A 15148-nucleotide genomic window follows, 5' to 3' on the forward strand; every position below is an offset into this window, starting at 1 on the left:
AAAGTACTGGTATGTAGAATAATTCAAAAATAACATATATTTCATGTAACATAACTGAGAGCATTGTGAAAACAGTTTAGCATAATATATATAAAACGCATGGGCATAATATAAAGAGCTTCAATTCATGTTTGTAAACTGTTGACTCAACTCTTTGTTTTAATTCTGAGCTCGATGGTTCACCCTACATTCATACCAATCCATGGGCTATATAGAATCCGCCCTTAACTCGGCAGCCAAGCCCCCAATCAAAGTTTGCTGCAAGGATTGGGGTATGTCATACATAATACACCACAGAGCCGTTGCCAACGTACAATCCATATTTTAGGACATAATAAAATCATATCGGCAAAACAGGATTTTGGGTAATGCGTTATCTAAAATCATGCCTTCTTTGGGTGACCATTTAGCTCTCTTAAAGCCCAGTTTTAGTTCTTTAGAATCATACCTTGCATTCTTTATTTAAAAACATTCTCTTCTTTCATATTAAGGGTATATCATAACAGGGTATCGTCATACCCCAAACTTGCAAGCCATATCATATCAGATCATATTTGTAGCCCCTTTTAATCAAAAGCATGTTAATGACCACCTAAAGATTTAATCATCATAAAAGAGAGTTCTTATATTAAATATCATGTGAAACTTATGCAAATCACTCTCTTTTCAAGACTTTAACATATGGTGGACAATTCTTACATAAAACGCGTGCAATTCTTTATTAGGAAACAAGAGTATTTATTAGTTGGTAAAACACCCTCTCAGTAAACCATAAAGCAATGAAATTTCACAATTAACATTAAAACATTCAAAATCTAACCTTTTAAACCATTCATGTAAACAATTCCGACATGTTAGGTCAATAAACTTCGTAATAGAAGAGGGATCCCGTAAGTCATGCTCTCACATACATTCTCAAAAACACATAACATATGTACACATGAAAACAATTCAAGTTTAAGGGAAAACCCTATATTTTATATAAAATTTCACCATAAAATAGGGTTTACGCCCTTAACTCGGCAGCCAAGCCCCCAATCCAAGTTTGCTGCAAGGATTGGGGTATGTCATACATAATACACCACAGAGTCGTTGCCAACGTACAATCCATATTTTAGGACATAATAAAATCGTATCGGCAAAACAGGATTTTGGGTAATGCGTTATCTAAAATCATGCCTTCTTCGGGTGACCATTTAGCTCTCTTAAAGCCCAGTTTTAGTTCTTTAGAATCATACCTTGCATTCTTTATTTAAAAACATTCTCTTCTTTCATATTAAGGGTATATCATAACAGGGTATCGTCATACCCCAAACTTGCAAGCCATATCATATCAGATCATGTTTGTAGCCCCTTTTAATCAAAAGCATGTTAATGACCACCAAAAGATTTAATCATCATAAAAGAGAGTTCTTATATTAAATATCATGTGAAACTTATGCAAATCACTCTCTTTTCAAGACTTTAACATATGGTGGACAATTCTTACATAAAAACGCATGCAATTCTTTATTAGGAAACAAGAGTATTTATTAGTTGGTAAAACACCCTCTCAGTAAACCATAAAGCAATGAAATTTCACAATTAACATTAAAATATTCAAAATCTAACCTTTTAAACCATTCATGTAAACAATTCCGACATGTTAGGTCAATAAACTTCGTAATAGAAGAGGGATCCCGTAAGTCATGCTCTCACATACATTCTCAAAAACACATAACATATGTACACATGAAAACAATTCAAGTTTAAGGGAAAACCCTATATTTTATATAAAATTTCACCATAAAATAGGGTTTACAATGCATCTCTTCAACAATTTCAAAACTCACCTCATATACGTAATTATATTCCTTAAAACCTTGTTTAAACAATAAATTTATGCCCATGAAATTTAGGATCACATACCTTTTGACCATAAGAAATCGAAAAGAATGTAGAGAAATTGGACCCCCGAAGCTTGTATTCCTCAAACCCTAGATAGTTTCTCCTCTCTTTCATATGGAGAGATAATTAGGGATTTTGGAGAGGTGATATAACGACGTTATGTCGTGAAAAGAATAAAAATTGATTAATATAGCATTTAGGTGTCGTTTATAAGTGAAAGGACTTCAATACCCCTCCTCTCAAGTCAACAAAACCAAAAATTAACAAATTTAAAGCATCGGCACGTCGCGGAGGGTAATCTTAGCAATGAGCTCTACGTCCCGCCGCTATCGCGGACCCTTACTACCTCCTTACTAAAATGCTCATAACTTTTCGTTCGGGTATCGAATTAAGGTGAAATCAGATGCATTGGAAAGAGTACACATTTATATATAATTTGGTAGGTCTTATTCCTCAAAATTCCACATATTTAAGAAATTATACATGCTCAAAGTTGACCCTTGTAGAATCAAATTTCAAAATTTGGTCGATAATGAAAGTTCTTAACTCCACTTCACTCTAAGTGTTTACTACGAACATTCTTCCCCTAAAAGGTACTTTCCACACTAGGATAATGATCATGGTACTTATATTTATATAGAAATAATTGGATTCATGATTATACATGTAGAAACTACAATTCAAATTCTATCCCGAAAATACGGGGTGTTATATTATCTCTCCCTTGGAATCATTCATCTTCGAATGGTGGATAGGAATCTTTTGAAGCTTTAGAACTATGGAACAAAGTATGTAACTTTTCATCGAGAACTCCCACTCAATAAAACACGTATGAGGATAAGAATCAAAAGGCTTCTTGGCATCACCAAGTAAATTTTATGAGCACGAATCATAAGACCATGAGACCAAGGTCGTTCACAGGGGTAAGAGACCCAAAGCTCCTCACCTTAAGTGAGAAAATCAAAACAATTGAAATTTTACCTATGTTCGTGTCGTGGAACACAGCCTTCGTGTCGCAGGGCTATCGCGGAGGCTTACTGCCTCCATGATCCAAAACTACCCTGAACTCCGTCCAAAAATTCTAAAACTCTTCCTGGTTACCCATTTTACATCTCCAAATATAGTTTGAGTCAAAAATCGATGGTTGAAGTACGAGAAGGTAAAAAATAGAATGATGAAAACTGTAAGGGTCTTATACTAATAGCCCTTAAATATCACAATACTTCTCAATTATGACTTCAACTACAATACCACACTCCACCATTTCAATATTACAATTTCCCAACAAAACACATTGCTATAAGAGTTGAGGTCTAGGTATATATTACTTCCATGTTTAAGCCTAATCCAAAGTTAAAAGATGCTAACTTAAGCTAAGGGGATCTATACCTTACATCCATCCATGAATACTACTCCATCCTATTATTATAGTCAAACAACATCATGCCTTAACCAATTGTACTAGCCACATAAAACATTCTCTTCTTTTATATTAAGGTCATATCATAACAAGGTATTGTTATTCCCAGACTTGCAACCCATATCATATCAAATTATGTCTGTAGCCTCTTTTAATCAAAAGCATGTTAATGATTACCAAAAGATTTAAACATCATATGAGAGAGTTCTTATATTAAATATCATATGAAACTTATGCAAATCACTCTCTTTTCAAGACGTTAGCATATGGTGGTCAATTCTTACTTAACACATATGCAATTCTTCATAAGGAAACGGGAGTATTTATAAGTTGGTAAAACACCCTCTCAGTAAACCATAAAGCAATGAAATTTCACAATTAACAGTAAAACATTCAAATCAAACCTTTTAAACCATTCATGTAAACAATCACGACATGTTAGGTCAATAGAATTCATAATAGGAGAGGTGATCTTATAAGTCATGCTCTCACATACATTCTAAGAAATTCATAGCATATGTACATATGTAAACAATTCAATTTCAAGGAAAAACCCATAGTTTATACAAGATTTCACCATAAAACGAGGGTTTACAATGCATGCTCTTCAATAATTTCAAAACGCATCTTATATACGTAATTATATATCGTAAAACCTTGTCTAAACAATAAATCTATGCCCATGAAATTTAGGATAGTCCTACATACCTTTTAACGGAGAGAAATTGAAGAGAACATAGAGAAATTGGACCCCCGAAGCTTGAATTCCTCAAATCCTAGGTAGTTTCTCCTTTCTTTCTTATGGAGAGAGGATTAGGGATTTTGGAGAGGTGATATAACGATGTTATGTTGTGAAATGAATAGAAATAGATTAATATAGCGTTTAGGGGTCGTTTATAAGTGAAAAGACTTTAATACCCCTCCTCCTGAGTTAACAAACCCAAATATTGACGAATTTAAAGTATCAGCGCGTCGCGGAAGGTAATCTCCGCATCGCACTGCTATCGCGGACCCTTATTGCCTCCTCACTAAAATGCTCATAACTTTTTGCTCAGGTATCGTATTAAGGGGAAATAAGAAGCGTTGAAAAGAGAACACATTTATCTATAATTTGGTGGGTCTTGAGCCTTAAAATTTCACATATTTTAGAAGTTATACGCGCTCAAAGTTGACCCTTGTAGAATCAAATTCCAAAATTTGGTCGATAATGAAAGTTCTTAACTCCACTTCACTCTAAGTGTTTACTACGAAGATTCTTTCCCTAAAAGGCACTTTCCATTGTAGGATAATGATCATGATACTTATATTTCTATAAAAATAATTGGATTCGTGATTATATATGTAAAAACTACGGTTAGAATTCTAGCCAAAAATACGGGGTGTTACAGGCAAGGGTGGGTTTTTTTTTCTGAAAAAGAAATTGAGGGTTGGGGGAGGGGGGGGGGGGGTTTCCATGGAAGGTAGACAAACTATAATTTTTTTTTTTGTATAGTTGAATTTTTTTGAGGTAATATGATTGAAATAAGATATTTTAATATGAAATAATTTTTAAAAATATTACTATTATCCGCGCGATTACACTAGTTTTTTTTATGTACATACTGAACATAAAAAGATATTTATCTTTTTTGTTAATTTTTTTACACTTTTCTCTTATTTTCAACTTATGAAATTACTTGAAATAAAATTAACATTCTCTATTAATTATCTCTCATCTTTCAATTTGGAATACTAGCCACTATTAATTCAGTCATTAGTGAATCATTTATGCCCTCAAAATAATAAAACTACATAAAACCTCAACTTAACGTATTTGACTGAATTGGATATTATGCTCCAAATAAATCCGAAATGAACAATACAAAAATGCAGTGGAAGAGGAGACACCAAAAGGAGAGAAAGAAAATTCATCAAGTGCAGTGCAGTGACAGAGACATCAGATTCAGGTATGATTGTTGCTTTGGCCACGAACGGTGTTCCTGCGATGGCGTTATGATTGATAATTCTGCGAATTAATGATCAAAAACTTATGAAAAATTATTTTTTCATGTATAGGCTTCTCAAGAATGCAGGTGTTTATATGCTGGTAACTAGAGGGCCAAATAGATGATTTTTGAAAGAACAACGTACCAAAGATCGATCGAGAAAAACTGCTACTGAGAAGTGTAAGTTACTTTTTTAATATACTCTTTTGATTTGACAAACGATGAAAAATATGGAGGGGTGTAAATTCTTCTCTTCTACTCTTTTAATTTACAAAGAATGAAGAATATGTACTAAAACGACATGAAAAGCTATATAAAAAATGAATTTATGATTTTCTTCTAAAAGTAAAGAATATATTTAGTATGATAATTGGAGAAGAATGAGGCGACAAATTGCGAAATAAAAGGAAGCAAATATTGAATTAAATGGAAAGATTATTTTTTTTTTTTCAAATGTAGTAAGGGAAGAAAAAGAAAAGGAAAATCTAAAATTATTAAATAAATAATGAAAATAAATAAATAAAATGTAAAAAAAATATGTTTTGGTTATGTGGCTTTTAGTTTTAGTTTTCTTTTAATCACTTTTTAAATTATTTTTTATTTGATATATTTAAAACAAGAAAAACTATAAAAAGTTTATAGTTTTAGCTTTCATAAAAGCAATTGTTTAAAATTTAATAGAAGTAGAAAAAAAATTAATATGAAAATTTATTTAAAAGAATGATTTATGATTTTCCATTTAAAGGTAAAGAATAAATTTAATGTGATAATTGGAGAAAAATGAGGAGATAAATAAGTTAAACTACAAAATAAAAGGAAGATATTGAATTAGATGGTAATAAATAAAAAGAATAGGGATGAAGGTAAGAAAAAGGAAAGGAAAAGAAAAATCTAATAATATTAAATAAATAATAAAACATAACAAATAAAAAAAATTAAATGTAAAAATATAGTCTTTTAAGTTAGGTTGCTTTTAGTTTTATTTTTTATTTTAATTAGTTTTCTTTTGATCTTTTCTATTTGATATTTAATTTAGAAAAAATTATAAAATTGATAATTTTAACTTTCAAAAATATATACACACTTATATATAAGAAATATTAAAGAATTTACTGAATGAGAATTAAAAATATAATTGGATGATATAAAGATAAAGTATTACAAATATGTAAAAAAGATATTTATATAAAATAATATTTTATTAATTTTTAAAATAGTGTTAACTTTTTTTTTAAATAGATTACTTTATATTTGATCTTTTACATTTTTGGTTTACCCTTTTTGGTTACTTTTAATTTTTCTTTTTTCATTATTTGTTGTTAATTTTAATTACATTTATATGTGATTGATGTTTGATTCTTACCTTATGTAGGTATGCCTTTTTGTTTTCTCTTGCCTCATTTATTTAGGTTAATTATGTGAAGAAACTTATTTTTTTTAATTAAATATTTATTACACATTTATTTCAAATTATAAAATCACTCAAAATTCATTTGTGGGAATTATAAAGATTTTGTCTATATTTTTCTATTTTATATTTGTAATGTCTGACAAATTTTTGAGTCTTAAAATTTTTTAGTATATTTAATTTTATTTTTGTTTTCATTCTTTCTTTTATTTAATACATTTAATGCACGTAATTATTGTGTGTATCTCTATGTCTAGGTCTATTTTTTTTTTATTTTTGTAAAGATTATGAATTTCTTATTTTAAAAAAATTAAGTTTGTAAACATATTTATATTTGATATAATAAAGTTGTGTGCTTAGATTGTCCTCTTGGGATGGAGGAGTAGGGTGAGTAAATTTAAAAGCAAAATAAATTTTCAAAACAAAATGTGTATTTCCATAATTTTATGAACACACAATTACTTTTCTTTTGATCTTTTCTATCTGATATTTAATTCAGAAAAAACTATAAAATTCATAAGTTTAACTTTCAAAAATATATACACACTTATATATAAGAAATATTAAAGAATTTATTGAATGCGAATTAAAAATATAATTGCATGATATAAAGATAAAGTATTATAAATATGTAAAATGGAAATTTATATAAAATATTATTTTATTAATTTTTTAAATATTGTTAACTTTTTTTTAAATAGATTACTTTATATTTGATCTTTTGCATTTTTCTTTTACCTTTTTTCTGCTACTTTTAATTTGTCCTTTATTTGTTGTTAATTCTAATTACATCTACGTGTGATTAATGTTTGATTCTTACCTTATGTCGGTATGACTCTTTGTTTTCCCTTGCTTCATTTATTTAGGTTAATTAAGTGAAGAAATTTATTATTTATTTTAATTAGATATTTATTACATATTTATTTTAAATTATAAAATCACTCAAAATTCATTTGTGAGAGTTATAAAGATTTTGTCTATATTTTTCTATTTTGTATTTGTAATGTCTGACAGACTTTTGAGTCTCAAAATTTTGTAGCATATTCAATTTTATTTTTGTTTCCATTCTCTCTTTTATTTAATACATTTAATGCACGAAATTATTGTGTGTACCTCCATGGCTATGTCTATCTTTTTTTTTTAAAGATTATGAATTTTTATTTTATTTTTTTAAATAAGTTTGTAAACATATTTATATTTGATATAATAAACTTTTTTTAAAATAGATTACTTTATATTTGATCTTTTGCATTTTTCTTTTACCTTTTTTTTTGTTTCTTTTAATTTTTCTTTATTTGTTGTTAATTTTAATTAGATTTATGTGTGATTAGTGTTTGATTCTTACCTTATGTAGGTCTGACTTTTTGTTTTCTCTTGCTTCAGTTATTTAGGTTAATTATGTAAAAAATTTATTATTAAAGTAGATATTTATTATACATTTCTTTCAAATCATAAAACCACTTAAAATTCATTTGTGAGAATCATAAATTTTTTGTCTATATTTTTCTATTTTGTATTTGTGGTGTCTGATAGACTTTTCAGTCTCAAAATTTTTTAGTATATTCAATTTTATTTTTATTTTCATTTTTTATTTTACTTAATACATTTAATGCACGAAATTATTGCGTGTATCTCCATGGCTAGGTCTATCTTTCTATTTTTGTAAAGATTATGAATTTTTTATTTTTCTTTCTATTAAGTTTGTAAATATATTTATATTTGATAGAAGAAACTTGTGTGCTTAGATTGTCCTCTTGGGATGGAGGAGTGGGGTGATTAAATATAAAAGCAAAATTAATTTTCACAAAAAAAATGTTTATTTGCATATTTTTATCAACACACTATTACTTTTCTTTTGATCTTTTCTATTTGATATTTAATTCAAAAAAAAAAAACAATAAAGTCATAATTTTAACTTTCAAAAATATATACACACTTATATATAAGAAATATTAAAGAATTTACTGAATGAGAATTAAAAATATAATTGCATGATATAAAGATAAAGTATTATAAATATGTGAAAAAGAAATTTATATAAAATATTATTTTATTTATTTTTTAGATAGTGTTAACTTTTTTAAAAATTGATTATTTTATATTTGATCTTTTGCATTTTTCTTTTACCTTTTTTTTGTTACTTTTAGTTTTCCTTTATTTGTGTTAATTCTAATTGCATTTATGTGTGATTAATGTTTGATTCTTATCTTATGTAAATATGACTCTTTGTTTTCTCTTGCTTTATTTATTTAGGTTAATTATGTGAAGAAATTTACTAATTTTTTAATTAGATATTTATTACATATTTATTTTAAATTATAAAATTATTCAAAATTCATTTGTGAGAGTTATAAAGATTTTGTCTATATTTTTCTATTTTGTATTTGTAATGTCTGACAGACTTTTGAGCCTCAAAATTTTTAGCATATTCAATTTTATTTTTGTTTCCATTCTTTCTTTTACTTAATACATTTAATGCACGAAATTATTGCGTGTATCTCCATGACTAGGTGTATCTTTTTACTATTTTTTTAAAGATTACGAAACTTTATTTTTAAAAAAATTAAGTTTGTAAACATATTTATATTTGATATAATAAACTTGTGTGCTTAGATTATCCTCTTGGAGCGGAGGAGTGGGGTGAGTAAATTTTAAAGAAAAATTAATTTTCACAAAAAAATGTGTATTTGCGTATTTTTATCAACACACTATTGTTTATAATCAATTTTAATAGTTTTATTTATTCAAACATATAATTGTTTATTTATAAAATTGATTTCAACATTTTTCATTAACACGTAGATGCTTATAACTATTTTTAATCACTTCATCCCTACATATTTATGAAACAAATTTAAAGAAGACTTTATATTTTATAAATGTATTTTGTGATTGTTTTCAATGTTCAAATGTAATGAAAATAAAATAATAAATATGATTAAATTATTATGACCGTGTGAAACACGGATAAATTCACTATTTTACACACTTTCCGTTCCACCAATCAAAACTTAAAAAAAAAAGTAGAAAAGGTGTATTACGTATGCTTACATTGAATCCACATCCATCAAGGTACGTCCCACCCAGATTTGGATATTAATTTCGTTTATATTTCTTAATATTGTTCGTGTTTTCTACCTTCTAGGCTGCTATTACTAGTCAGCAGTTCGTTATTCCCAAATCTTTATATTATTATTTATATATAATAAGAAAGTATAAAGGGGAAAGGAAATTCACTCACCATTTTGAAAATAAATGGTTAATATTTGATTAATTTATCAAATTATGGTCAGTCGATTAATTTATTGTTATTTAATAGCTATTGGGTTACTTTGTCCTCTCCTTCCTTCTGGGGCCATTTCAATCCATCAATTTTTTTTTGAGTCATTTTTTTCCTTGTTTCATTATATCTTTTGGGGAAAGTACAGAAATGACAACTCGGCCAAAATTAATTCCATGAAAATGGTCAAAGAATTCAAATTTCATTTTCTTGTCATTTTAATTTATTGGATTGTTCTATGGAGTTTCTATACATATTTTACAGTTTCTATACATATCTTATATATATAAATATTCTATATGAAAATTATATAGTTTTAGTACAAAATCTATACAATGTTTGTACAGTTTTTTTTTACACATTTTATACAACAATTATATATTTTTTATACACTTTCTATACATTTTTTTTATATATATTTTAGACATATACATATTTGATATAACTATACAATTTCTATACATATATCTTATAAAAATACATATTTTATATAATAATTACAGTATACCGTTTTTATATAATTATATTTAGTTATTATTTTTAAACAACCAAAAAAAAGCAGATTATTTTTTAGTTAAAAAATTTGTAGAAAAAAAATGAAATATTTTTAGAAAAGGGCTGAATGACCCAAGTTGGAAAAGGTTGCTCTAATTTTTTTTAAGAATTGTATCAGTATTGTATATGTACTATATCAATATGGTATATAAATTGTATATGAACTACATGGGACAAAATGACTCAAATTAGAAAATGGTTATAAAACGAAAATAATTTAGCCTACTGACTATTTTTTAATAAAATGTCAAATGCTGGCCATTTGTTTAAAAAAAGGCCAGTGTGTGTCCTTTTCCTAATCTTTTTGGGGCTAATAAATTTGATTCCTTTTTTATAGAAGAAAATAATTGGATAATATTGTATAGAAATTGTTGTTTTAGCGTACGATACATCCTTGTGGTGGGGTCCTTCCCCGGACACTGCGCATAGTGGTAGTTTTAGTGGACCGGGCTGCCCTTTATTGTATAGAAACTGTATAATTATTGTATAGAACATGTATGTATATAAAATATATGTATAGAAATTAGATAGTATGTATATACAAACTGTATCGATGTTGTATAAAAGATGTATCGCTTATAAAATATGTATAAAAACTATATAGATGTGTATAAAAAATGTATATTATTGTATAAAATACATATGTCAATAACTATTGCAACTAATGATTGCATAAAATGTGTATAAAAAATATATAATTATTGTATCAAATATGTATACAAACCATATAATTATTATATCAAATGTGTATAGGAACTATATAACTATTGTATATAATATGTTTTTGTATAGCATCTGTAATTATATATATATATATATATATATAAAGGGGCAAAATTCAGAAATAACATACTTATCCCCTTAATTGTGAGATTCATAGCAACACTTTCATAATTACATATTATAGCAACTTGTATTTTGTATTTACATATTATAGCAACTTGTATTTTGTATTTTCGCAAACTGTTGCTATAAAAATACAAATACAATTAATTTTTACTGTCTATAATTAAGTGATTTAATATGGTAGAATTACCTTAAATTAACTTTGCAGATTACATTCCCATTAAAACCTCCTAAAATCACGCTATTTTCGTTATTTCCTAACAACATTATTCAAATTCAAAAATCAATTTCAGAAACGTGTTTCTGAAAAAAAAAACGCAAGTTCCAAATTAGTTGAATCTTCAATTTCTTCTAATTGAATAATCAATTTTAAATATATTTTTTTGCTGTTCAATTTCGTCTGATCTGTAGAATTCAACGATTAGTTTGAACACTCAGTTTGTTTGAATTCAATGATCAGCATTACCTTCTGATTGTTAATTATTTCAAATTCAACTTTCGGTTGTAAATTCATCCTTAACTGTTGTTGAAGGTATTAAATCATATTTTTTTTAGTAATAATTTTTTTCAAATCGTTTTAGCTATTTTGTTCAATTTTTCTATTGATCTATTTGTGCTACTTCATTGACTCATATAAATTTCATTAGGTTTTATGAAATCGAAAAAAACAAATTCGTTCATGGTTTTTACCGCAACGTTACAGTTATTTTGGTCAAAAAAAATTTCATCCATTACTGAAATGCTTCGTTCTAATTTTTCACGTCGTCGTTAGTTTGTTTTTGAATCTTTTGCAAACAAATTTTGAGTAAATATTAATGCAACAATAAATTAACTGGTACAATAAAATAGTGATTGAATTGAAGTGTTTCAAGCTGATCAAATTCAATTTTTTGTAGTTTCGATTCTCAAAATTTGAGAGTATATTTGTATATATGAAAAGTTTATTTGGAGATATTTTGGTTGTGTTCGATTATGTAGGTTGTGGCTTTGATTGTATAGAACATTGAACAAATAATTTGTTTTTGTATATTTTGCTGAAAATTTTGATTGTGTTTGTAATTTAAGTTTAACAAATTTGTTGCAATTGTATTTTCTGTCGGAGTTTTTGGCTATGTAAGTATATGTTGTTTATGTTTATAACTGTAAAAATTTGTTTGTATTTTTATTTTGTAATTGTATGTTGTAACTATTGATGACTTAAAGATATATATTTTTGTGTAGTTTATTTGAAATACACATATGCAGAAAGCATATGCAGTAAGCAACATGTATATTTATGAAATTTATTGGTATAAATCTCTGTTGTTTTATTTATAAGAACACATATCCAGTAGGCACAAAAATACATATGCAGTTAGCAAATATGTATATTTGTATTTTGCTGTTGTGTTTATGAAAAGACAAATATATATTTAGCATCTTTTTGTAGCAATGCATTTACATATTTGTTTTTGACCTTTTTAAATTTAAATTTTTAATAATAATATTAGGTTGTACCAGCCACAGAGTATGTGTATACGATGCATGAAAAGAAAAATATTTCATCGTTTTGCCTCAAGAAAAAAACATGCTCATGTAATGAATTTCAACTGGATTAGATACTATGTGCACATGTTTGTGCGGTCTTGGATAGCAAGAATTTCACCAAGGGGCCATATTGTTGTGATTTGTATAAGCCAAAAACAGTCTTGAAAATGTATGATGTTTCAATCTATCCTTTACCACATAAAAATGACTGGATAATTTCAGACAACATACTTCTTGAAATAGTACTGCCTCCGAAGTACAAACGACCTCTTAAAAGACCTGCAAAGAAGAATCGTGGAAAATCGGGCAGGGATATGTTTAAAAAAAAGAACATCAACTCATGCAATGGTTGTGGGTCTACGGATCACAATAGACGTTTGTGTAGGAAATATCGTAAATGATACATTTGTTCGTCCGTATTCTTTCTTTATAATTTCTTTTGCACTTTTCATAATGAAGAACTCATTTGTGTGTTCTAAAATATTTATCTATCATTTGATATAATGCATTATAAATAACAATTAGTAATACAGTTATGTCTTACTAAATTTGATAGAAAAATACATATATTTTTTATTTGAAAAATACATATGTTTTAGGGTATATATATTTGATAACTGAGATGTTTTTCAAATATGATCACCTATAAGTATTATGAAAGTATTTTAAAATATTTCAAAGTAAATGAACAAAGATTAAAATGCATATCATGTTAACTGCATATATATTTTGAAGTTAAATTTGAATACTACATATGCATATATTGCAAAATCTGAATAATGCATATGTATTTTGAAGCTAAATCTCACTGTAACAAATAAAATTAAACAATGAAATAAAACATAGAGTACAAAATTATTGAAAACATACTAAAATGAATTACTTTCATTCACTTCAAAATTAAAAACTTTGATTCACTTCATATGTATTTTGAAAGTTAATGAACAAAGATTAAAATACATATGATGTTAACTACATATGTATTTTGAAGTTAAATCTGAATACTGCATATGTATATATTGCAAAATGAACACTGCATATGTATTTTGAACCTAAATCTCACTGTAACAAATAAAATTGAACATTGAAATAAAACACAGACTATAAAATTATTGAAAACATATTCAACATAAAGGACTAAAATGAATTACTTTCATTCACTTCAAAAGTAGTAACTTTGATTCACTTCATATGTATTTGAAAGAAAACGAACAACTATTAAAATACATATGATGTTGACTGCATATGTATTTTTAAGTTAAATATGAATACTACATGTGCATATATTTCAAAATCCAAATACTACATATGTATTTTGAAGCCAATCTCACTGTAACAAACTAAACTTAACAGTGAAATAAAACACAGACTACAAAATTATTGAAAACATATTCAACATAAAGACTAAAGTGAATTACTTTCATTCACTTCAAAATAAGTAACTTTGATGCACTTCAAAACATAAAATGAATTTCTACAATTTATACCAACATCCAGTTAAATCTTGTCAACTATACAATGTAATAAAATAATCAACCATCAGACTTCTAATACTTTTGTGACACTAGTTATCTTATTTTCCCTAACAGGCCTCAATAGTGATCCCACAATAGTGAAGCATATCTCATACGAAGTACGTTGGGATTGAACTCAACCTAAGAAACGTCTTGACCATAAGAAAGTCACTCTGCGTATGTAACCATTTACAGATACAACTATATCAATTATAATAAAAATACATATAGCCAAAAACCTCTTCATGAGTAGTTCATATATAAATGTATTTTTTCATACATGCAACTTAGCAAATTCATTTAACATACAAATACAACTAAATATAACAGCTTTACAAAAAATACAAATAAATATATGTTAACTCAAAATGTATATTTAACCTATCATCTTCACAAATCAGTTTTACTAAAATCCCTACATACATATCAGTTGATCAGTAAATACATATTAGCTTAAAAAAATACATATTACCCCAAATTGATAACAGCTTTACTGAAACCCCTAAATACATAACAGTAAATAAAAATACATATACAGCGAAAAATACCTCTTCCTCCATGTCTTCTTCAACAACACATCAACACAAAATCATCTACAATATTTATTCAACTCCGATTTGATATATAACTTGAGCCAAACTTCTTTTATCAGGATCTGCTAGATGCATTGCTAAAAAGTAAGATAGCAACAGTGTAAACGAAAAGAAGATAGAAAAGTTACAAGCC

The sequence above is a fragment of the Capsicum annuum genome, chromosome 6, assembly GCF_002878395.1.
Source record: "Capsicum annuum cultivar UCD-10X-F1 chromosome 6, UCD10Xv1.1, whole genome shotgun sequence".
Lineage (NCBI taxonomy): Eukaryota > Viridiplantae > Streptophyta > Magnoliopsida > Solanales > Solanaceae > Capsicum > Capsicum annuum.